Source organism: Corvus cornix, chromosome 3, assembly GCF_000738735.6.
Source record: "Corvus cornix cornix isolate S_Up_H32 chromosome 3, ASM73873v5, whole genome shotgun sequence".
Lineage (NCBI taxonomy): Eukaryota > Metazoa > Chordata > Aves > Passeriformes > Corvidae > Corvus > Corvus cornix.
Genome location: NC_047056.1, coordinates 70,792,838 through 70,815,382, shown reverse-complemented (window position 1 = coordinate 70,815,382; position 22,545 = coordinate 70,792,838). Strand labels below are relative to the sequence as shown.

The window sequence follows — 22,545 nt, the reverse complement described above, 5'->3', positions numbered from 1 at the left end:
GAGCTTAACTATTAACCTTTATCTGGGCTCGTAAATGAGTTGAAACGCATGTTTCTGAAGCTTCTTTTATGCATTTTTTTTCCTGTTTTCCCTCCCTTTTCTTTCCTTCAGTGGAGATGGTGAAAGGTAAATGAAAATAATGATGCTTGCATTAATTGGACAAGCAGGCGATTTTATGGCTCACCAGTAAAAAATAAATGCCACGGGAAAGTTGCTGTTTGCAGTGCAAGCGGTGGGAAAGTGGTCTGGAGGGCGTGGGGCAGGGGGGCGGGGGGCGGCAGGGAAGTGTGGCTAGCTGCTGGTTGTGCCCTTACTTTAGGGGGTTTGGATTTTGTGTTTCCAGATCTTCATCTGAACACGGCGAAGGACAGTTTGTGGAAGGTAAGAGAGCCTCTTCCCTGGCACTTACATCCTGCCCACGTGTACTGTGAGTACCTGGGCTCTTGCTCAGGCCCACAGAGCCAGCACGCTCGTGCTGGGAAGTGATAAACAGGAGACTGTCGAGTTGTTGCTGGACACGGTGTGCATATTGGGAAGCACAGGATTTTTTAGCGAAGAGATCGGCTGCTTTTACACACTGAGATGCTTGTTAAGCTAATGAATTCCTCCCTTCCAAAACCAGGATAGTCTTTCTTTTCTTAATCAGGACATAGCTTAGGAAAACAGAAGAGTACAATGAAAAAGTTTCTGTTCTCTACAGTGGAAACAATATGCCTAAATTAACATGTAGGCTGTTTCCAACAAAGATGTTATATTTATTTTGGTATAAATTGGGGGGAAAATTATCTTCTTAATTGCATCTTTTCCAAATGTCGTGTGGTTATTTTGTGGCACGGTTCTTGCCAGAAGTGAAATAAAGTTACTCTTAGTAGATTTGCAGATAAACTATGCCCAGTCACCAGAGGTTTTCTCCTTCCTACAGGCTTAATGAAGTGAAAGCAGGAGATCCTGTGGAGGAGGCAAGGGTGGGAGAGATATGGGATCATAAAATTTGGCAGAGCAAGTGATTGAGTGGGGTGTCTCTGTTAGTTTGTCAGCATTGCAGTTACAAGTAAAATATGCTTGTAAAATGCAAATTCAAGTAATTTTAAGTGAAAATTGAAAAAAATGCTTTTCCCCTTTTTCTTTTTTTCTTAGTAGGAATAGAGCTTTTCACTTGTTTGTCATTGTTTTGTTGTTCTCCCGTCTAGGAATCAAAAATACAAAGACTGAGTAATACTGCTTATTCTCATGAATTACTGTAGAAATCTGTACAGCATACTCAATTTGGAGAGGGAGTTCCTTGTCTCCCCCCTTAAATGAGTCCTTGCCAGCAACAAGTGTGTTGATACACGGATCTGAAGGACTTGGGCACAATGCCAGCTCAAGCAATTTAAATGACATGGTTAATAGTGTCTCTACTGTCCTTATCACACAGTAGTTGTCTTTAATAAACTCAGTGACTTCCAAGTGATAATCACAGATGACAAATTAAGTGGAGTCCCTAGCTCTCATGTTCAGACGAACTCTCTTTTGCACAGATTGGTAAATATGCTAGTTCCAGATGGAGTACAAGAATTTGTAAAATATACCTCTCTCCTCTAAATATGTGATTTCTTTCAGATAAATAAGAACCAAATAGATTATCTGAAAAGTATTTCTAAACTTGAAGTGTTCTCGTGGATTCTATTGCTAGCAGTGTAATTTTTTAAAAGTTTTTCTGTAGTAATAAATTTATGTGGGACACTGCATCCTTCAAATGAATTTTTATAAAACACTTCAAAAGAGGAAACAATTTTACATAAGTTAGGTAAGCCAGTGTAACAAATATAACAAATTAAAACACTCTGTAACTCTTGTAAAGCATTTAGGATGGAAGTGAAAAAGATCATTCCATCAACTTCAATGCGAAATCAGTAACCTTTAAAGAGCAGCAAATACAATTTCAGAAATACGCACACTGGTAAACAGCTGTTTCACAATGGCAATTTGAAAGTTCTTTGAGTACCTCTGGTAATCATACCAACTTTTCCCCTTGTCAAATTAAAAGATTACAGCATAACATATAACTACAGAAGAAGAGGCAGAGTAATACAATTGACAGTTTAACTGCAAATTGCATGTATGATTGCTTAGTTTATGACTTTTTTTTTTTTTTTTTTGAAAGGTTTGATCCTAAAAATATCTTTGCTGGATCTCATCTTCTTGATTTTCAAACCTTCTAGATCTTGCCAAAAGCTGTAGAAATGCTCATGTTCTCAGCAGCTGTTAAGAGTTTGCTAAAGCACCTAATAATAACGTGTTTTAAATCTTGTGACTGTGATGGAAATCCAGTGCTCTGTGTTTAACTGACAAGTTTGGAAATGCTCTTCTTAATGGTCAAGATTGTGCTTTTGAAAATGAATACATGAATGAGAATTGTCATCACAGATTTTGTTTCTTGTGGCTTTGTTTGCAAAATTCATTCCTTTGAGACTAGTGAAAGCTAAAAAGATACTACCTATGTCTTAAAAGTAACAATAGATAAATAATAGTACTTTCCTGAAAGCCTGAAGAATTCTAACAGGTTGGGTTTTTTTTAACTTTGTGTCTCCAATCATATCACAGTCACACCAAAAGTTATTAAAGTGTTAGCTTTTGTCAAAGTGAATGACCCAACCTGAGGTAGTAATGAAATGTTACCTGTGGCCCGGAGAATGGGGCAAAGAAGGGAATGTGCCTTTATGTATAAATTCACTGTATAACGAATACGTTAATTTTGGTCACTCTTTGGCACTATGGATCTGCCCTTTTCATTAAAACTAAATACTTATTGGTTTCAAGTAATATTTGGAAAGATACTGTGCCTTCACATCATCAAGTATTCCTAGAAATGTTTTTAATTGAGTTGATAGGTCACTCCTCCTTTTTGGATGCTCTGAAATTACAATAGTGGCTTTCCAATACTCAGGATGTGAAGTTAAAAGTGATCTTCATTGTTAAGCTAATGCTTAACTTTCTTTTTTTTCCCTGCAGCCCTCCTCAAACCTGATAGCTTTTTCAGTTCCACAGCTGGCCCCGTGTTCCACTTTTCTTTTTACTTTGAAGGCTGGGCAGAAATCTTGTCAGGGTCTGCAGTTGTACTACTCTGTGTAGGGCTTGTGTCCATGCTTGAAACCATATGGGTGTTACTTCCCCAGAATTGTTACCACCATTCCCAATTCCACTTTTTTATTAACCCTATGCTAAGGATTTCTTCGTTTACACTGTATCACAGTAGAAACCACATGCTAAACATCGTGTACTTGAAAAATTACAAGCCTCAAAGGGTTGGGTTTTTATGGGTGGGGTTTTGGGGTTGGTTTTTTGGTGGTTTTTTTTTTTTTTTTGGTTGGTTGATTTGGGTTTGTTTGGGGGGTTTTTTTGTGAAAACTAGGCACATTAAATGCACAGAAAAAGTGTTCAGGTTCAGAAAGCTTTATGAATGTAGTGCATCTGAAACATTTCTCTATAAAATATCTTTGTCTTTTATCCTCTCTTGTTTGCCATGTTCTTCACTTGAGACCTGAAATTACCAGCATGCGTAATAAGCACAGTCTTACTACTGTGAGGAATGCCACTGAAGTAACTGGAAGAATTTTTGGTAAAGCAGTGCCCTGTGTTTGCAGAATGGACTAGCCCTTGTCTTTTAAGCTCTTCAGGGAAGGGAATTGTCAAAGTATTTTCTGTAAAGTGCCTGGCATGTCTGTATGTGCCAAAAAATTATAAATAATAGCAAACAGTAGTTGACAATTTATGCATACTTCTTTTTTTTTAATTATTATTATGATTTTGGAATTTGCCTATAGGGTGCTTTCTGGCAAAAAGAAAAATGCCAGAGTGGCTTCCAGCTGGGGCAAGATGTGCTGTGATGGCAAGAGAAGCTTTTAATCAGAATAGAACACACATTTAATCGATAGTATCTTCTGTGAAGCCGTTGGGCCAAAACATCAACTGGCGTAAATCAGTGAATCTCCACTGAAGTCTGCAGAGGCACGACTGACTTACGCCAGATGATGTGAGTGTCCTTTTTGGCTTTAACAGTTTTCCTTTAATCTTCCTGCTGCTTAAACTTTTACTATGATCTGCCCACATTCCAGAAGCATGGAAGGATGATGGGATAATGTTTCCTTACTTTCCTCCTCCTTTCAAGCCTTTTCAGGCTTTTCTTTTGCGTGATGGTGTATGCTTCATTAGTTATATAGGCTCTAGTGTCCTCTTCAAGCCAGTGAAGGTAGCTGCCTTCCTCAAAATCACACCTGTCACTACATTCCAAAAAACTCCAGTCCTGTCTAGCTTGCCAGATGCAAGTGTATTGCAAATAGCATCCTGATCATGGTGTATTTGTAATTAAGGGTTTCTAATACTGTCATTAGTAACCGTTCTATTAACAGTTTGTGTCACGTGATGAAGTTTTAAAACACTGGCCCCCACATCTATTTCCCAGGATAATTTTATTTTGTCTGCTAAGGGTCGTAATATGTTTAGTTACTACACTTCATCATCCATATGAAATAATTGAAAATGCTGAGTTTGTACGTCTTGTGTGGTGGGATAACTCCAATGATACTTGGACAGTAAAGAGGAGAAATAAATGTTTTTTTCTTTTTCTTACAAGCCTCTAATAAGTATTTTTGAAATCAGCGTTAGTAAACTAATTCTTGTTAGACATGGAAAATCTGTTTGATTAGAGAGTCACTAATTTTCGAATGTTCAAGCTATATCTTGTTCCTGTTGAAGTATAATGCCATTTTTAGAATTTCAGCATAAATATTTTTAACAAAACTTGCTTTGTTAAGTAATGTGAAAAAGTAATCAAGTTTCTTAGATGCCTGCCCAAAACTGAAGGTTTTGAAGAAAGATTTGGGATATTTGTGAGCGTGTATGAGATTTGAAACAGCAGAGAAATCATAAATCCTAAAACACAGGGACAAAGACGTGTTCTGAGGAGAATGGTATTAAGTACCTAATAATATATTTTTTTTGTCAAACTTCTCACCCCATGTCCAGTCTTTCCTGATCTTTATAAACTAATAATATCTTCACCGAAAAAGAAAGTAATAAGATGAAAATGTTGTGCCCAGATGCTATGCTGCAGAAGGTCACACAGAAATGTCTGCAGAGCCTGATAGAGAGTGGATTCTGAAGTGGAAATGAGCATACTCCATTTCCTTTGAACTGACTGGAAAGTTACTTTCCTCTTTCCACTTGCCAGTTCTTCCAAAGCTATAAAGGACCATAGTAACCAAACCTTTCACCAACATTTTATGAAAGCAGAAAATATATGAAATTACAACATTTCAAGTGACTCAAGATACATAGAAAACCAATAATGTATGCAATAATTTTAATTTTTACAGACACTCAGATGTCTATTCCCTTTTTGTTTGTAGTTAGGAAAAACTTTGGATGGAGATGGGGCTGGAAAAGGGCAAGAGTTGATGCCAAAAAAGTAACATGGCTTGATTTTATTTTCTATTGGTGATGCTGTCTATGTAGAAAGTGAAAATATTCCAATGAAAATCTAAACTGGACTGAAAGGCTGTAAGAGTGAGCCATTTTCAAAAATGTGTCTCTTTAATATACTTCCATCTTGTATAAGAAGACATGTTTTCACTTCTAGTTTTATATCTATTTTATTGTCAGAAACACTTTGCTGTTCTGAAATTAGTCCTAGTGGGACATCAGCTCCAGCAGAGTTATGACAGTTCATAGCAGCTGAGTATCTGATAGAATTCTAACTTAAGAACCTGGTCCTGCTAATGTAACATTGTTAGATTCCACAGGTAGCATGTTACAGTAGGGAAAATTAACTTCGAGATACTTATATTTTTAAGGAATTCTAGGATAAATTTATAAGATGCTTTTGTATGGGAGGGAAGTCCTGCTATTTCACAGCTTTTAGTGGTTTTCCTAAACTTCTGTATGCTACTTACAAACTGCAGCTAGTGATGAAGAATCAAGTGCTGTAAATTTGTATCATAGATTGTTATGTCTAAAGGTGTTTTTAGGGTTACAAATACTTCACTGGCATTTAATCTATAGCCAAAATAAAATAATTTCTCAGTTCAGATTTCTGTTACCTATTTTCAAGGGGGTGTTTTTCCCCACCTTTTTAATAAAATTACAGGAGTATATGAAAGACAAGAGGTGGTTGTTGTGAAGTGATTTAGAGAAAGTAAAAACAGAAAATAATTTTCTAAGTGAAAATCAGTAGAAATCAGTTAGAAATGGTTGGTTTTTTATGAGCTTTGTTCCTAAAGAGCAAAACACCCCCAGAAGTTGGGGGTTTTTTCTTCAGAAGTTTTATAAATATTTTTAAACAGTGGAAGAACTCATGTATTGTGTATTGCTTTTATCTTGTAGTGAGGATTTTTTTTAAGGCTGGATCTCTGAGGATTTTATATACCAACCTAAATGATTCTATAATCCTGTATTAACTACAGACCCCTCCCGGCCACTCACAAAAACTCTGCGTGGTGCCGACTTGTGTAAGGTTTTTGTTTATAAGTAATTTGAGTAATATAATGGACATGCTACATTGGATAGCAGAACACCAAAAAGTTTGTGCATCGGGAGTTTAATCCTTCCAGCCTTGCTCTGCAGTTGGTTTTGGACAAGTTAAGTGTCCAGTTGTATGAATCTGCAGCGGGAGGGGAACACATGGGATGGTTCAGACAGAAAGTTGTTTGTGTGGGAGTGTTTGCAAGATCAGAGCCTTGTACTGTAAGTTGGCTCTCATGATTTCAAAATGAAAGCATTTTAACTTATAAGCTTAAAAATAGTTACTCTTGATTTAAATACACACTGACAGACTCCTGAAGTTTCCTAAATGCTTTTCTGCTGTGACTTTGTATGCTGAGTTATCTATATGAGAATGAAATAAATCACAGAGAAATTTTTAAAAAAATGAAATAAATCTGATCAAAGCAACCGTTAGAAATTACACTATTTGATAAGATCATCTGCTGAAAATAAAGGGGGAAATGAGATCTGACAGAGGTAAAACCAGGTAAACAGCTTTCAGCTCTGCTTTTGTTATTCAAGAAGAAAGAGAAACAATAGGTGCTGTTTAGAGTCAGGAGCTGCCCTTCTAACCTCTGCTGCTCTTAAAATGCCTGAAGGTTATTGCATGGTTCATGGTGGCTTTTATGTTTGCAGCTCAACTTTTAATTTTCTAACAGAAGGAGATGTGGTACCAGCCTGCTGATAAACACTGTAGGGAACAATCAGAGAAAAGAATGGAAAAATTCCCTCACACTTTTTTCCTCTGTTCCAGTTACTGAAGTATACTGTCATATTTTTAACAGAAGAAGAGCACTTCCTCCTGTATTAAGCTGCCAAAGCTGGAGACTGATTTTTAAGAAGTAGGAACATTATGAGGGTGGGATATGCTTTTGCATGCAATAACCCCAGCCCAAACAGATGATTTTATGCATGCTGTTATGGGAAGTGACCTGAACATCCACAGGGGCTGAATATATTTCAATAAGATTTTTAATTCTTGCTGCACTGGTAAAACAGAGTCCAGTTTGCCTTAAATCCAGCCTTCTCGGTGTCAAAACTCCAGCTGCCTGGCCCAGAAGTGTTCCCACTGAGTGAGAGAAGCACGCTTTCTGTGCGAGCTGTTAAGTGGTGCCCAGTGTAAGTAACACAGAGGAAGTTCAGCCAGCACTCTGGCCCTGTCCTTACATGTGCTGCTTGAATTTGTTGGCGTGATTATTGCCGGTGTTTGGAATACCGTGCTTGCTGTGATGCTTTGTACTTGGATACCAGTGCGATCAGAGGAGAGAAGGGGTCAACTTCTGAAGGTATTGTTTTCAAGCACAGCTGAAAGTAATGGAATGTAACAGTTTTAGGAATGTACACCTGTGAGTATATAATAAGAGAGTATCTGTTTGTGTATTTTCACTGCTGACACTCAGATCAAAGGTCCCCTAGGTGGTGGTGGTGTAAGAAAAAGGGAAAGGGGCCACATGTCTCGGCAACTCTGACCTGTCGTCCTGTTTGTTGTTTGCAAGTTTTCACTAGAAAATCAGTCATGAGCCTGTTTCGATGAGGTGACTTGCTTTCAGTTACTACATATGAATATGCAGTTCAAAAAAGTGGCAGTGATTAGGAGAAAAAAATACTGTCAGCAAGCGCTGCCAGTTAAATACCAAAACTAATGTCCAGTCTTGCACTGAACCACACTGGGATATTGTCACAAGCACTTTAAAACAAAAATTGTGTTTTGGGGCAGAGACCTCTGGATGACCGATGCCAAAAAAGCTGACAAGTAAGCTGAGAAACATCCTCAAGCCTTTACAAACGCATACCAGCTAAAACAGAAAGCCAAGCAGGCATCTGTCTCTTGCCCTTCTGCTTGCTTAAAGCTAAAGGAAATCTATCCCAAATGGAGTAGGATCCTCCAGGCCCTGGAAGATGTTTAATTAATTATCAATTTCATCCTTCTCATTAAATGGCCTTGCTTTTCTCACATGGGCAAATTAAAAAGATGATTACACCTGAGAGAAACAATAACACCTGTTAAATCGTCCTCTGTTGCTGAGCATGGTTAAAAAATAAAATTAGATTTCATTTTAGATATACAGAATAAGTAGTTATGCTTGGTTTCTTTTTATGCAGGTTATGTGGATGTGTGCTGGTACATTTTTGTGTCATAATAATGTATGCTATTGCTCCTGGCAGTAGTTCTCATCTTCTTTAACTGAATTGCTGAAATCAGAAATACTGGCTTTTAAAAAAAATTTATTAAGATAGAGAGTCTTTTGCCATCAATTTTTCACTTGCTTCTGTGACATACCCAACTTAGATGTATAACAAAGGTGTTTTATGTGAGAGTCTTGATGTTATTTATCATGTTGCTTCAGTGCTGGCACTTTGTTAGCAATGGGGAATTTCAGAAGAATTTTCCATTGACTCAAGGAAGCCAGCAGCCACAGTGTTAGAAGTTTGCATGGAAATCTGAATGTAGATATGTCATGAAGGAAACTGCTTATGATTTTGGGAGCACGTTTGGTAAGACGTAGTAAGCCCGGGGTGTTCGGTAACTGCGGTCATCACGAGTTTAGTTTGTTGTCTGTGCTCAGTGTGCATAAGACCTTTTGCAGTCTTTTTTTAACATGTTGTGGAAAGTTACTAGCGCTTTGATGATACACATTTTTCTCTTTCCTGGTGGGCTATGCAGCTCCAGTTTGCTCTGGATGAATTCCTGGGGCACATGGTTTTCTTTCTGGACTCAGGCCTGGGAAATCTATCTGTACCTTACTAGGTGATAAAGAGGGTTGTTTGGACAGTTTCATTTAAGATGTTATTTCTGAGACAGAGATTGAGATTGAGTCCTTATTTTGCTTTACCCAGATTTATTCCACAGAAAATCACAAGCTGGGTATAATTTGCAAATGTTTGCTTTAGTTGCAAAGTTTTCACAGTGTGTTCTCCCAGTCGAAGGGTGGGGAAAATATGCAAGAAGGCCTGTGACAGCGTTTTACACAACCATTGGCCACATGGTTTTGTTTTATTTTTGTTTTCTGTTGGCAGGCACTAAAGGGGGTGTTAATTCACAGCCTGCTAATTTTGCTTAGGAGGTCTATTCAGCCACCAGCACGAAAAAAGCCTTGCTGTTGCCTATGGCAGCTGTGGTGCAAGAGTGGCAAGTGCTGCTACGATCACAAGGCTGGACTATTGTGGTTCACTGGCAGTAAAGCCTTCAGCCCAGCTCCTGCTTTGCTTGCCCTTTGCATCTTTGGAAAGCAGCAGTGTGGTTGCTTGTCAGCTGGTGGTACAGTATTCTCGCTGTGTCACCCCTCTGGTTCTTTAGGTTGTCAAACTATGTGAAGTAGTGATTTGACTTTAAGGTGGTAGAACCTAGCTACCTTAAAGATTGCTTCCTGAAGCTTCAGCCTGAAGAATGTTTGCCTTCAGATATAACCCCTTTAATTTTCCCACCATTATATTGACTATGAGCAGGGGTGGTGAGATGTTTACTTTCTGGACTCTGCCCCAGGCCTTCAGTTTTATCTTTGGTCCATCTTCAGTCATTTGGCTGAAGTGGCATTGTTCCAGAAGGTGTAGGTCCACAACAGCTTAAACTCCCTCTTTCCTTGCAGTTCCTGCCTTCTCCCTTGCTCTAGAGCTGGCTCACAGCTGATCCCCTACAAGCCACCATAGAGCCCCCAGCCTGCAGACTAAACCACAGAAAATCAAAAGCTTTCTGCAGGGTTATCTCCCCAAACTGGCTTTTCACAGCAGTGGACCAGTTCTGCCACCAGCAGCAAAATGTAGTGGGAGCAGACAGCCTGAATAAGGGGGAACATAGCACAGCCCTAGCACCAACACAATTCAGTTACCTTTAAAGTATGGTGAAAATGCAGCTCTTTCCCAGCACTGTGGTTATTGCCCATGTTTCTAAGCAGCAAAGCCTTTTTATTGTTTCATCACGTGTCTGGACACATGAGAGAGCAAGACAAAAGCCTGAGACATGGTGTCCCGGTTTGAGACAAATTCGGAGGAACGTCACCCCAGGACACATGGTTAGGCATCACTGGTAGAGAGGCTGGGGGAGGTGGTTTTTTTAAATGTTATTAAAATCCTTGTTGTTGCCAGTGCTGAGAGCTGGTCTGTACCGTCATGTTATTTTATTTTTATATTTCAAGATAATATATCAGCATAGCAGTCGGGGAAACTATACCACTTAAACCCAAGGAACAAGGGTGCAGTCTGTCTAGCTCTGTGTGTCTCTAGTTCCTGCTTTCTTATAAAAAGACTTAATACCATAGCAGGCATTTTTTGGCTGAGAAAAGGGGTCTATTTACAGTATTTACGTAAATATTTTTTTCTGGAGGAAATGCCAGTCACTCTACTTCATACTTTAGGTGATTAGCCAGTGGGAGAAAATGAGTTTGTTGCTGTTTAGCTTACTAAAGATGATAAAACACATTCAGCTTATGCTTTTGCCTTTCAAATGTCAGAATTTACCTTCCTTTTTTTTTTCCCCTAAAACAAGGCTAAAGAACTTAAAATAAGAGCGGAGTCTTTAATTGGTAGTGATAAATATTTTATAAAATTTATTTTCATATTTTGGTAATCAGCTGGAATGTTGAATAAATCAAAACACCAAAACCTGAATGTGCTACATTTACAACTTTAAAAAAAACAAAAAAAGTTTGATTAAAATACCTTGCCCTAACCGTTCCTGAAGTTTTCATCTCTTGATGTATGAAATGTTAAAAGCCAGCAAAAATACCTAGTGAGACAGAGAGTTCAAGGAGAGGAGGAAAGAAAGAAAAAAAGCTAAACAAGAGAGAAAAGTGGATTCTGATACAAAAATAAAAGCAGCAACAAGTGTAATGCCTTTGTCTTCAGAATAGTGTTAAAATTAGTGTGAATTCCATCCTTGGAGGGGCTTCGTCATGTTACAGTGATTCATAGGAAAAAAAGTGATTTTTATATCTTTTTTGCTCATATTTAAGTGTGATTTCTCTCAGATAAACAAAGTAACCCACGCTCAAAGACTCTTTCTGCCTCATTTAAACACCTCACCTTATCAAAACTCCATATCCCTGAGTGATGGATCTTGGCTCTGGATGGGAGAATGAAGTATTCAATTACCTTATTTTCATGTGCTAATGAAGCAGAATGTGGCTTTAGGGGTTTTCTTTTCAGCAAGGTAGCCTGTTTGGTTATGCACATGCCGCCTTCTTATGTTTCCTTCCGTGTCCCTGCCTACACTCAAGCGGTGCCCTTAATGGGCAAGAGGGGCTAATCCGTCTGCCTGACAGCGAGCCTTGGCCTTCTTCAGCCCAGCGGGAGCAGCCCTGGCCTGTAATTAGCGGAGCCATCAAGCCAAACTGTTTGGCTCGAAATTATTTCTTTTGGCACCTCTTGCAACAACTTTATATACTGAAAATTCGTGAAGGATAGTTGTTTTGGGGGTTTTCCCCTCCAGTTTTCTCTGCATCGCTGAGAATTGGTGTGAGCTTGCAAGTCGTCAGCCAGCTCTGATAACTCCGCCTGTCCTCAAATGGGAAATGTACAGCTTTTAAGTGTTTGCCATGGTTTGCTCAACTGAGTTTAAAAGTGCAGGTACATTTGTGACTGAGAGTCAGATGGTAGAGTGTATTTTTTATAGCAGTGTGCTGGTGATGTAGGAAAGCCATGTATTCAGCTCACACACTTCTCAGTACTGGCACACATTCCTTCGTTACCCTCAGCTTTACTTCCATGAGGGATACTGGTTGAATGGGTAGGATCACTCATACCCTTGATGTTAAGCTTTTACTTAGTGCTTGGATGAAATAGAATATAAGTGTTCAATACTTTACATAATAGCTCCTTAGCTGCAGTTGCACGTCCTTTTAGCACCATATAATGAAAATAAACACATTTGGGGTTTTTTTTTTTTTCTAGCAACTGTGTGCTAGGAATTACTTTGTCAACTTCACCCCAATGGATGATGGAGGAAAATAGCCATACAGGAGTTAGGAGTTACTCACTGCCAGTTATGAAGATGAGGAATTGGAAAAAGGCAACAAATTTTCCCTTATTTCTTCCCCCAAAGAATGAAATAAGAAAGCTTTACAATGTACATTGAAACATATGCATGTTTGGAATTTTTGTGTGTGTGGAGACTTCTGAAGAAAGCAAAGAATGACTTAAATGGTTGTGGTAGGTGTAAGAATAGTCACCTTCAATTCTCCTAGTAGGTAAAAGGAGGAAGTGTAAGAGACACTGAGGATTTTGTAAGGTGCACCATGCTTCTTGGCATTCAGGTTTCTCCTGAAGAGGGAAAAAAAATTGGATATGTTTTTGATATACTCTTTCACAAAGGTTCTAAAATTAATGTAGTGGTTTAGCCCTGTCAGGAATTACAACAGGTGAAAAAGCTGGATGGTGAAGGATAACAGTCCTCAGCTCTCGAATCCTATTTAAATGGAACTTTAAAAAAATAATATTCCAAGCACTGTGTGTTAAAGGCAGAGAGAGATCAAGAAGCAGCCCTGATCATTGAGGGTACCCGGCCAGTAGTTTGAAGTTATGTATGTTAAGGCTGCTGAGGGAAGATGACTGGAAAAATGTGCAAGAAAATGAGATAACTTTATTACACACAATGAAGTGTGTTATTAAGTCTGAAGTGCATCACAAGCCAGATTTGATTAATGCAGTGACATTTCCAGTTCCCTTTCACGATGGTGAGGCGAATACCACGTTCTGCTGTAGCTGGTCAATATGGCTTTGTGCAGACATCCCAGCCAATGCTGCTCCCAGGAAATTCACCTCTTGTGAAGGAAATTCTCCACATGCTTCCCCCCTGCCAGCCTTCCACTGCTTGGAGGGGAATTTTCGTGCCTCTCTCTTATCTCTTGCCTATCCTATCTCCAAAGTGTGCTAGGGAAAAACAAGGTGTATTTAGAGCTCTGCAGAGTACGGGCTGCCTTTGGCAACCAGAGAAGCATGCTGTGGTCTGGCCGAAGTCACAGCAGCTCTTTCATCCCTTAAATTTGGGGAAACAGCAAAGCAATTAACTTGGTTGGTTATGAATTCAGTTTGTTGTTCTGGTTAAGAGTTGGAGAGTTTTCAGCTGAAACTTTCTTAAGCTTTTCATTTCTTTAATCATTCTCAAAACGTAGCGTCTCAAAGCATCCATTTTGAAATAAAACATGTATTTTTAAAAATACTCAGACTTTCTTTGGGAACACTTGAGACCTTTTTGTTTCACGCTGCTTAACATTATTCATTCATCCCAAAACAAAACTTTTACAATGTGCAGAAAAACCCCCAACTCCTGCCTTCTTAACTGGTTTTGAGAAAATTCTCCTCCTGCCCTCCACTTCCTTTTCTATGTTGCTCTCTTGGATCTGAGTATGCAGAGGGTCTGGTATCTCAGTGTGGCTTGAATTTACTGAAGCGAACTTTACAGAGTTTTGAAAAAAATAAAGGGAAGCGACATAGCAGAATGTCACTTGAAAAAGTAAACTTAGTGCTGCACTTGGCAAGAGTGGGGATACTTAACGTGCATTCAGAGCCGGTAGCAAATTAAAATTAGTAATAAACTACATGTCTGTTTTGCAAAACCGTATTTCTTACAATCAAGATAAGTTTCGTACTTCTTTGGTTATCCCAGGTTGCAGCTTATTTCCCATGTATTTCTCAGTTGAGAACATCCCACTAAAGTTACTCTTTTTAGCTCACTGTCTGATTCTCCCACCTCAGTATGCTGCTGAACCATTAAAGCTGGAAACTTTGTGCAAAGGTCTTTGTATCCATGAGCATGCTTACTAAATTCTTCAGAAATTTGTAAGCTAGTGTGTTTTGGAAAACTCCTCTCAGAAAAACTAGATACTTAACTGCTTTCCATTTTAGAATGCTGATGGTAGGAAACAGAAAAAAAACATTTTTATGGTGGTAGAGGTAGTACCTTCTGCATTATTTTATATTGGGAAATATTTTGAGTTTGTTTTACAGCGATGTGTCTTGCACTGTGATATAGCTTTGTGTATTTATGTGTACATAATTCCTGGGCGTGAACTTTGTGTGGGAAGCAGTTATCTTATTGAATCTCATCTCACTTAGGAGGGAACTGTGAAAGTTGTATGATCATGCAGTATAACTTTTGTATATAATAGGTATGTACAGCATAACCACCGAATTTGGAGTACTGAATTGCAGTATTCAGTGCCTAACGGTTTATAAGACAGTTGTATTATTGTTTCAGAGATTCACAGACTAGCAGTCCTTCTCCTGTCTCATATTTAGTATAAAATTTATCTCTCCTAAGAAATATAAAGCCAAGAGTGTCAAAATCCAAGCAAAATCAGGAAGAATTCATAGCGCAAAAATAGCAAAAGTCATCTCAAGAAGAAAAGCCTTCCCGGTGAATTGATTACAAATCTAAGATTAGCATTTAGATAATGTTTCTTCTTGCATATCAATAAACGTATGCAGATGTATGGAGCCACGGAGTTACACTGTGGCAGTGTCAGCAATGTGTCTTGAGGAAACTGAAAGCACTTACAGCTAAGTCCTTACCACTGCCTTAAATTCAACCTGCTAACTGTTGTGCATAAGTAATCACAGAGCCACACTTAGGCTGTCCTGTGTCGGATTTCACTTCAGCTTCTGTGTAATCTTAAGGACCCGAGCAAGTAAAGCTGTGATGGTAGCCTGCTCCTGAGGTGACCAAAATATGGTATATGTCAGAAATCCACATCTGAAGTAAGAGGTCACACGCTCTTTACCAAGCGCAGGCAAAGAAAAAAGGCTCTTTGATGTGGCTCTAGTGTAGTATCAGCTTTGTCTGTAACAAGACCTTTGCGCTTTGAGCTCGATTTGTGTATAAAAGGCTGTACTGTGGGGTGGAAGGGCTGATACAGGCTTATCCTTCCTGTCCTCTCCACCCCCATCCACCTTCTGCACCTCTAGGGTGATCTCTGTTTTGGCTGGCTTGAGTCTCAGCCAGCCAGTCCTCATGCCAGCCCAATCACCTAAACCCCCCAGATAATCCCATTCCAGTGCATAAACCAGAGCAGCCATAACAGCAGTAAACAATTGCATAGCAGCTGCTTATTGCAGACATACCCCCACCGGAGAGGCCAATGGACATCAAATGCTGCTCCCCAGAGAGCAGCATCCCAGGTGGCAATGGATGCCTTGGTGTCTCCCTCTGGTTCTCAGCACACATAGCAGTTTCCATACCTACAGAGTTTAATACTTTGCTGAATGTATACCCCTTCTTAATATTAGCTTTGCCCTTCACCCCGCCGCTGCTCATACCTGTTTCTGTGCCTGGGGCAAGACCTATATAGAACATAAGGATCCCTCTTTCACACCTTTCTCCTTCACAGTCCTCACTTGCCCTGGCATTTTCTCACTGTAAAGGAGTTCGTTTTGATATACCTGATCTGACAAGAGCGTGCCCCTCTTTGAGTCATAATTATTCACAAATTAGACTTCTATCCTTGGATGTGTGAACATGGTAAATTTTCCAATGCTGTATTGTAGGCAATGGATGTGGTAGGAAAACGGTAAAGGATGAAATAACTAAGTGGGGCATCTTACCTGCCTTTCTGCTATACTTTTTGCACTCTACCACTGTCTTTGAAGTACCTTTAGGTTTTGTAAAAAATGGGTTAGGTATTCTTCTAGGTATTCTTCTTTCCCATCACATTGTTGTAATTAATCTGTTACATGGATCATTGGTCCTCATACTTCAGCCATGAAATGATGTTGGCTGGTTTGAGAAGAAATCCTCAGCTCCTGGATAGGTAGCGAACATTTGTATGATGAGGGTGTCAGTTTCATTCAGAATTCAGGCCGTCCATGAAGATAGCAGAAGGTGGGATTTTGCAGTTAGTTAAGGACATGCTGAACCTGATTATTGAAAGTTAAAGGCGTCCCACACTAATTATCACAGCAGAATAGTCACTATTGTGGTGCATGCACTGGCATGTTTTCTCAGTGCAGAGACTTGGGGTGCAGGGACAGAAGGGTTGCCCTGAGAACTTTGCTTCCCTGGCCCCTGCTGCACCAGGAGCCAGAGAAGAGCAAAACAAGGCATAAAATTTGCACTGGAAAATCACTGTCAAAACCCAGGCTTCCAGTTAGGTTGTAATGATGTTTCAGCTGCCAAGTTACTAATGTGTGGCACAGGTGAACTGGTGGTAATAGCTGTTTCTGCTGTCCCACTTCCTACCTCTCCATCCCAGAAAGTGCTGATATTTCCAGCTCTGCCAATACAGTGCTGGCTGCACTGGTGTATAAAAATTGTTAGTAACTGGCTATGCAGTGTAACTACTAGCATGGCTGTGGTCAAGGAAAATGAATATATTTGGACTAGAGAAAGGAGCCAGAGCACCAAGGTGCCTGTTACACTTTTGCCATGGGGAGATGAGAGTGAAAAGCAATGGGTGAGGTGTGCATAGAGTCCCCTCCTCCCATTCTATGGGGCAAAGCTAACATGCCAGGTAGGGTACTCTGCTCCTGGGCTGGAATGTTGTCAATTCTTATCAACCTTCTCTTATTTTTCAAAACATATGCAGAGTATTTACCAGGCCATAAAAAATACACTGAGGAGTTATCATGTGTAATTGTAGCTGCCAGAATGAAAAAAGCTGTCTTTGTGAAGTGTACTTAGAGGGGAGTTTGATGGGTTTTGATGCCACCTTATGAAACTCGGTGCAACGCTTGAGCTCCCTGTGTAAAGGAGTGAAAATTCCGCTCTCTCAGGAGAGCCTTCAAACAGGGGTGTGTGTCAGAACTGCCGACTTGTGATGTCCATGTTGCCCAGACTCCATCCCTCTGCGTGGCTGTGAGCAGAGAAACACAGGCCTCACCCCTGTCATTTGCTCAGCAAATGGGGAGAGAAGATGCCAGTGGGAAAGGTGACCAGTGTGGTTCTTGCACTGGCATCTGTGCAGCAGGTGTGCTCCCCGTGACTGCCTGCGTGCAGCTGGGGCTGTGAGCTGTTACAGATACTGAAACAGGACAGGCAGAGGGGTTTCAGAAAGCAGTCTCTTGATTTGTGTCCCCCAGACTCCTCCCATCCCCGATGAGGTCTGTGTTAAGGAAAACAGGACTGTTTATCAGGTCTAAGGTGATACTTGTCAGCCAAGCAGTTGGGTTTTCACAAATATTCCTCAGCAACATGCAGTGTATGGTGAAGGAGTGTTTATTGTTTATTTGTGTTTAAATAAGGCCATTAAGGCCATTATTAATTGTAAAGGAGGTATTAAAGCAGGGTCATATCTCCTGGCAAATTAATCCACCCTGTAATTCATTACTTTTAGTTATATGGTTTAATATCTTTTTGTGGTAAGGCATTAGATGCATCACATGTTCATGTTGAAAATTAGTTTGGTCAGTTCTAGATCTGCTGTATAGGCACTGCAGATCACAGTTCACATGAAGGACTGCCCCTCTAGGTATTGTCCTGGGAATTCCTCCTCCATGCATCAGAAATCTGGCTTTTCTCTTACCGAGGTAAGGAACAAAACGGGAGCTGGTAGAAGTCGCTCATCACTGTTAGCCATGAAACAGCCATGACCTTGTTTGTTTTGAGCTAATTTTCAGATGAAGAAAGCATTGACATTTCTTTCCCCTCCTTTTAGATTGATGAGTGGAAGTAGTCCTTGGGATTTGGCTATTTTCAAAACAAAATATTTGACCTGAAAGGTAATATTTATAGCAGGCAGCTAATAGAAAACATACTTGCCCTCTCTCTGTGTCTCTTGTGTATGTGTGTATGCGCACTTTGGGTTCCCTCCTGGGCCTGACCTCTGCCGCACTCAATGCAGCTTCATTGACTTCACCTTCTATTCCCTTCTCCTGATAAATGAACCACTGGGAACAGTGGGGCTCGGTATGCAGGGAAGCAGGGTGCAGGAAGTTCATGGCAGTCCCGTGCCATTCTGATCCTCTGCAAATGTCCCTTCCTGCCGGAGTGATGGATGGTGTGGGGCTTCTGCGTCAGTCACTCCTGAACTCTGAAGGTCACCCGGGACGGCGTATTCTCCCTTTGGAAAGAGACCCTGCAGGGATGTTGATTTAGTGACATCTAGCAAGGACTGACCCTGTCAGTCAGCGCAGTAATGTTGGGAGTGGGGAATGGTGTTAGCATTGGGTCACTGGATCTAAAGCAGGAGGAAATGATAGCTGGACTCTATAAAAGCCTTCCTCTGGGCTGCTGATTGGACCTGGCAGGTGGGAAGGGGCTATTTTGGAAGAGGTATCTGGCCAAAGGAGCAACTGCAGTCACAGCTCTCTTGAAGTAGCAAGTGCTTTCCATTTAAGTGAGGAGTGGGGCATCCTCATCTGCTTGCAAACGGGCACTTTCTGGTTTTTTTCCTCAAGGTAAAATTATCAGGGGGGCAGTAGGTCTCTAGGGAGTTTAAAAATGCCCATGTAATTAGAAATTGTGCCTGCAGTTTTTTTGGTTCCTGGTTCCTGTGAAGTTTGGATTTGAACAAATCTAATTTTGTCGTGTTTGGACCCCGTGCATGTCAATAAATCCGTCATTGTTCAGTGAGGATTTGTTGTGATGAGGTGTGGCTCAGTGGGATTCAAGGTGAGCACAGGACAGGCAGTGAGGTGCCTATGCCATTAAAATGAGTAATGAGCAGAAGCAAACCAGTTGCAAAAGCAGCATTTGGAGAGAGGTGGGAAGAACTTGGGCTGAAACAAACACAGTTCTGGTCTCCCTATTTAGCCTCTACCTGAGATGCAGTGCTGGTGGCCTATTTACCATCGAGGCATTTGTTTTACTCTAGTCTGGCCATAGCTGCCGACTTTACCACATATTTGAAAACACATTCTATTTTTTCCAGTCAAAATTGCTGATACACAAAACAGCAGTGACTTCACAGCAGCTGGAGACCCAAGACAAAAATCCTGCATTCCACAAACATAGCAAAGTTCCAGATTTTGGTTCAGCCATTATGAGTTCAGAAATAGAGAACATACTCTAAGCAAGTTGGAATTTGAGTGGATTTCAGCTGACTATTTATTAAAGCTCTATTTACACTGGGCTGTGATGAGGCTGGATTGCAGAGCTACAGGCTGCGATCAACACTCAGCAGGAGGTTATTTAGATTAAATACCAACTGTCTTGGAATGGTGGGAAAAGTTTCAGACGAAAGTTTTATTTACTGGGGTTTTGGATGAAGTTGTGGGATTGCAGTAATATTTTAGGAATTCTGCTGGACAGATAGTTTTCCTTCTTGAAGAAATATTCTTTTTGCATTGGAGTGTTCTTGAATTCAGCTACTCACTTCCGTATCCTCTGATGAAGACGGTTCGTATCCAATTTGCTCCCCTCCTTTATCTCCTTACTGTGAGAATGTAATCATCCTTTTGCTTTCTTTCAGTCTGCATTTTTTTTTCTCCCAAGAGAAAAACAAGACAAGGGAGAAGCTTTTTTTGGGGGGGAGGGTGGAGGGGCAAGCATCACAATTTTCTCATTTTTCTTGAGATTTTTCTCCCTTTTCCCACATTACTTTTCCATTTTTCATACTGACCTTCCTTCTCACCTTTTCTTTTCCTGTGTTCTGTCTAAAGGATGGGCTTGGTCCTCCCTTCTCATCTACTCTTTTATTTTTGAAAATAAGAATCATGACCGATTGTTTTTTTCCCCTCATCATTTATCTACTTGTCCACACCTGTTTCTTTCACTTTGGTTTCCTTCAAGTTTCAGCATGCATTTTCTCTTGTTCTGCCTTTTGCTTTTCATTTCTCCTCTGTGATTATGCCAGACTCCCTGGTCCCCCCTCTTCTCCCTTCCAAGCTGCCAGCCCTAGGCTTGCTTCCTCCTGCCCAGCCCCAGCAGAGGACTTTGCAGCTTGGCTGAGCAGCCCCTGCTGCTGCTGCAGTGCCTTTCTGTTTCTCCTGGCACAGTGGCACTCCATTTGAGCGCTAATATGATTTGCATCATTTTATTTTGGGGTCAGCTCTTTCAAAAACTAATGCATGTAGGAAGCACCATAATGACTGTGTTGCAATGTGAGGCTTGAACTTGCATAAAAGAGGGTCCACTGACTTACTTTCAGAATGAGTGCACAGAGTATAAAAATCACAGAGAGGAAAAATGATACTCATGCAGTTAATGTCCCTGTAAACAGAATGAGTGATTCTGTAAACAAATGTGGAAAGCAACTCCCTGAAATTAAGAAAAATGCATGTTTCCTGTAATACTGCTTCATGTTTATACAGGGTGTCTTGGTTTTTTTTTGGCTCCACAGAGTGAGCAATACAAAATACTGGAAATTATAGTTAGCCTATTAAAGGTCTCCAGCCCTTCTCACTTACGCAAGTAAGTGAGATTTCCTGTTTCTCATTGTCACCTAACTGCCATGATGGAGGTATTTGGTACAATTGTTAATTTTATCTAAAAGTTATTTCTTCTTATTTTTTTTTTCCTTGAGGCTTTCTCAGCTGCCACAAAATTTTCCTGAAATCAGTTTTACCAATCAGTGTATTCCTCTTGCCTCAGTTACTGTTCTTTGTATTGGAGCTTGGAGGTTCCAGGTGAGTCCGTGCCTACCAAAAGGGTCAGTGAAGCTACGCAGTCCCTGTCACACAGCAAATGTGAAATAGGTCACAAAGGGCCTTGGCTGTGCTGGGCTAGAAGCAGCTGCCCTCCAAGAACTACAGTCACAGGTGTGCACTGTACATCAGCAGGGAAGTGATTGGAAGGTGGAGCCCTTGTAGGCACCAGCTCTTCAAAAAGAGTCAAATGCCAGGGCAAAACAAACTGGCCCCATGGCCTGTGCTTAGCCAATGGATTGGAGGGAGATACAAAGACTGAAATATTTTGTCTGTAGAGGTGAAGCCTGAAAGGCTGATGTGTGAAGCTGCTCTGCACAAGCTGAGGAAGCCCAGGTGACCTCAGCTGCCAGGTGAACCCACATAGGTGCAGGACAGGGACAAGCCTGGCAGCTGACATGCATTCACTGTGTTAGGCAAAGAAAATAATGCAGACTTTGTACAATAGAGGCACTTTGCATTACTAATTTAAACAAAATTCAGCAATACAAAAACTATAAACTTTCTTGAAATAAAACTGAAAATACTGAGAGTCTTTGATAAGAATTTACTCAAGCTCAAACTGAAACTATTTGATTTTCCAATGTCGCAGTGAAACTAAATACTCATTAAATCACTGTAACAGTATTTAATATCTTTTAAGTAGTCTACAGAAGTTTTTGTTTTCAGAAAACAAATTCACCGAAGTTACGTTTGTCATCTGAATTTTGCTAAGGAGGTTAATCAAATTGTAGTTTAGTATCTGAACCACAAACACCTTGCAAAGCACTCTGGTTTCGGGTCTTACATACTAGTTACTCTGTTTCCATCCCACCTAGCATAGAAATAATACTTTAAAGGTTATAGCTTTTAACCAGAAACCATAGGTGAACAGTCTCAAGACACATAGCACACTTTATAGCAGTGTCTCCTGCAGACCCCTGTAGTGCTTAGACACAGACTATTTCTTCCTGCACCTGTTTCATACAAGCTTTCAGGGACGCTCCCATATGTAGACATTTTCATCTTCACATCCTGACAATGAAGAAACTGAAAATACCCTTTCTATTTAGCTTAAAAATATGCCAACAGACACTGTGAAATTAATGTAATTAAAAGGGACAAAATACGAGTGAGGATAAAAAAAACTTCACCGGTCCTCAGCTTGTGCAGCACTCCAGTATCACAAGTGGTGGAAGTGCAAAATAGATACCAGTGAGCTTCTCATGAGCTGTTTTCTGCAGGGTAGAGTCACTGATCCTTAGCTGGTGTGCATGGACTTACACAGCTTCCTCTTTCCAAGGTGCTTCCTTGCAGAAGTTGTGATCAAAATGGCAAACCTTCTCAGACAGTGCTAGTTTACAGTGATTTAGGAATGATGCCTGGGGTTGGCCAAGCAGTAGCCACCACAGGAACGAGTACTGTGGCAGCTCTGGCTTCTAAGCAGTTGAATCCACATTTTCAGGACATCCCTTCAGAAGTGCAGTTAGTGCATCTCTGTTTGAAAATGTTTAAATAAAATTTTTAAGTAGT

At 40.4% G+C, this 22,545-nt stretch overlaps 1 protein-coding gene across 3 annotated transcripts in view; it reads left to right on the top strand.

The window, feature by feature from the left end:
* The window catches only part of PRDM1 (PR/SET domain 1), a 112,589-nt gene that overhangs the window by 11,360 nt on the left and 78,684 nt on the right, over nt 1-22,545 (top strand). For all 3 annotated transcript variants that reach the window (XM_019287818.3, XM_019287809.3, XM_019287814.3), the window contains exon 3: nt 344-381. The gene's annotated coding sequence lies outside the window, so the exon portion shown is untranslated. The remainder of the gene's footprint in view (nt 1-343; nt 382-22,545) is intronic.